This window comes from Lissotriton helveticus, chromosome 8 (assembly GCF_964261635.1).
Source record: "Lissotriton helveticus chromosome 8, aLisHel1.1, whole genome shotgun sequence".
NCBI lineage: Eukaryota > Metazoa > Chordata > Amphibia > Caudata > Salamandridae > Lissotriton > Lissotriton helveticus.
The window spans coordinates 86,784,991-86,788,426 of NC_136069.1; the positions used below are offsets into that span (position 1 = coordinate 86,784,991).

Genomic DNA, 3,436 nt, shown 5'->3' on the forward strand with positions numbered 1-3,436 from the left:
CATCTATTCAGGCCTATTAGAATTACATGAAACGGGCCTGTGCACTCTGTAAACCTTAAATTTCTTAGTCTAAACAGTATTCTAACTTATTACACACAATGGTTATATGAAACACTTCTATAAAACATACATTTCAGTTCTATGATCAAAAATACTTTGAATTATAACAATATTAGAAATCCCCGTCATGTGAGAGTGTAACAGCACTTTTCATTCTCTGTGAACTGCCATGTGGCCTACACATTTCTACGTTTAGCAGAATTACATTCTCCCCTTCAACAGCCACATAACATGAGATTTCAACATTATTCTAACCTCTCTGCACACTTCTACATTAGCTTTTCACCCTGATATATGAATTCTATTTTGATTAAACACTCTTATATATTTTCACCTCTATAATTCGACACTCTTATGTAATCTTTACTAAACTGATGCAACGTGCTTGTAAATATGGTGCACTTCTATTTTTTTCTCGATTTACGCTCTCTCACATACAAACACGTGCAAACCAGTCGATAAAAAAGCAACACTTACCTGCTGCAGGGCTCGGGGAGCTGCCAGGAGGGTTGGGACTGCTACCTTGGTCAGCCAATGAGGGGAGACAGCAGTCCCTCACTCGTCACAGAGCAGGATGGGGGACAGAGTCAGCGACAGACACTTGGCCGTTGGCACTTCAGGGCTTAAAAAATGAGGCGCCCAGCTACGAGGCTATCCCTGACGCTCTCCCTCGTCATGAGGGGGTGGGCCTCCAGGACATTTGCTGAGCTGAGGAGGTCAGGCCCACCGGAGCTGTGACATCCTCAGCCCAGCAATCTTCAGCTCAGGAAGCCGGGAGCCTGCGCATTCAGTGCATGTCCAGCTCCTGGCTGCCTGGCCTGAACATAAAGAGTGTTTGTCTAGCTGACCTTTGTTAAGCCTGACATACAATCTTTTTGTCCAAAAGGGGCGGGTCGTGGCCTCACTGCCCTTAAGGAGGGGCGGCTGCTGAAGTCAGGCCACTTGCAAGAAGGACCCTTCACCCAGGCAGCACTCAGTCCCTCATCTCAGTCTCTCTTCTCTATGTACACAGGGGCGGGCCCTGGACATGGACGTGATTTGCATATCAGGGCTCTGTCCCTGATTAAAAAAGAAAAGGAAAGTTGCAGTCAGAACTGCGCAGAAAAAACTTGTCACCCCAATGTTTCTGCGGGCGATCCAGAGTTGAAGAGCGGTAGCCTGGCAGGCGCTGCCACATAGAGCGGTGGCCTGATAGAGTGCCTTAGAGGCCAGCGCAAAGCAAGGCCAGGCACTTGGTGAAAATCCCAGGCTGCTGGAGCTCTCCGGCTGGCACCTAAAGGGAGGCCGGAGCCTGTGTGTAATTGGGAAAGAAGCAAGCACAAGGCTGCTGGAAGAGAGGGCTGTCCTTGGCTATCTGTAGCAAGCTTGCAAAGGGAGGGCAGTTGTTGAAGGGAAGTGTGCAAGTGCAGTGCAGTGCAACACGTTCCAGAGTGCAAGGAGGTTGTCAGCACAAGAGGCCTGATCCTGCAGCCTCCGATGCCTACGGCCATACCACCCTGAATGCGCCCGATCTCGTCTGATCTCGGAAGCTAAGCAGGGTCGGGCCTGGTTAGTACTTGGATGGGAGACAACCTGGGAATACCAGGTGCTGTAGAGATTTTGCCACTCCCTGACACCAGGCTCGGCCCTTGCTCAATCATACCTAAGCTTCCTCGCTAATAGCACTTTTTACAACAAAAAAATAATAATAAATAAATATTCTGATCTCCTCTCCTCTCCTTTTTAATTTTTTTTGTATTATTTATTTATTATTGAATTACTTGGCTTTCCTGGTTGCTCCAGGCTTGCTCCAACTTCTCTCCAAAAGAGAAATCCCTCAGACCTTGCTGGTCTGCACCGAAGCCAATCTCGACATCCTGCGTGGATTGCGTTTGCCAAGCCTTGTTGGGTCCAAACCGGATGCCAACCCCTCAGTCAACTAGATCCTTTGTGGGACAGCTCGAATCCAGCTCTTGGTCATCCTCGACACCTCCTGGACAACTTGGCTGAAAAAGCAAGCTTCACCTTTTCACCTGAAATCACCCGACATTGGCTGGCAGCGTCCCATCACCTCCTGGTCACTGGCAAGTCACCCAGACTCTGTCCCTTCTGCTTTCAGGTTCTTCAGATCTTCGATCCACCCGGACACTTTTCCTCTGGTCACCTGCAGCACTTCTTCGCAGCTCTCCATTGGAATCGACGACGACGCCCGACACCAAAAGGCACCTCTGCACCCGGCTTCCCTGGGTGAGGTAACACGAGCACTCCGGTGCTCCCGTGGGTCTTGACTCTCAAAGTGTTCTAGTCTAAAAAGGTTCCATCGTAGTTCACTCAGAAGTTTCCTTAAATTGTTAAGTTTGTAACTTGTTTGTTTCCCATAGAATGTCAATGGTAACCCGCGGCTGTGTTTAGACACTGCACGCGTCTCCCGTGGGCCTCCTACATGCTAACCTTTGGTTGTTCCTAGAAGCCCCAGCGATTCCACAGGCCGTAGGCCTGCTTTCTACCCCAGACGTGGTTCTTATACCACTATTTTAAAATATGGTTTGTGAGGCCCCTGGGGCATAACGTATACTGTGCAACTTATCGTATACTAATTAAGTTCCTTGTATTGTACTTTTACCTCTGACCTCATAAAGAGTGCAGAGGGGTTGTGTTTAGAATAAATACATATATATTTGTTATATATACCTTGTGTGATGTGCTTTCATTTGGTACTCAAGGGATTATAATTAGGAAAACAACTTGCTTAACTGACCTCTAAAGTCTTAGCCTGAAGGCTGCTCTCCACAGCTACCACTAGGATAGCTTTCTATAAAGTTGTCTTTACAACCACCATCAAATTAGGGTCGTTTGGACTGGTGCCAGGTGTCTCGTTAGAATAGTGAACATCATATATCAGGCCAACTTCTCACACTGAGGATTATGCATTACTTTCTTCACTTTATTAAATCACCAGCCTTAAAGAACATATTAAATAAAAAACAACACAGACTATATATCCCATGAACCATAGGAGGATGAGTCGCCAGAGTAACCATAGTCCAATCAGTAGATAAGGAATGCCTTCATTCCATACAATCCGGTGCAACTGAATGACGTCCCTTCCTGTTCTTCTTCACTGGAGGAAGTTAACCCCTCCCATGCTCATGACGAGCTCAGCTCATCATGAGCCACGGTTCCCGTGTCTTAAAATTAGGATTTTTCTCAATTTAGTAGTAGTAAAGTTAGGACTCCTAACTTTAAAAAATGTAATCCTGTATTTGTAAAGCAGACAGCTACCCGTAGGTTTCCCGGTGCGGGGGACGTTGGGAAGGATAAGCAAGCTATTGCCCAGAGTCACATGGTGCTGGGCAGACCCTTGCCGCCGGTGCCGGGGATCGAACCGTTATCCCCA

General features: G+C 47.3%; 1 non-coding gene across 1 annotated transcript; it reads left to right on the forward strand.

The window, feature by feature from the left end:
* Positions 1–1,538: 1,538 nt before the first annotated feature.
* On the forward strand, positions 1,539–1,657 carry LOC144774425 (5S ribosomal RNA). Its single transcript, XR_013600247.1, has one exon. It is a non-coding gene; the product is annotated as a 5S ribosomal RNA (ribosomal RNA).
* Positions 1,658–3,436: the final 1,779 nt, after the last annotated feature.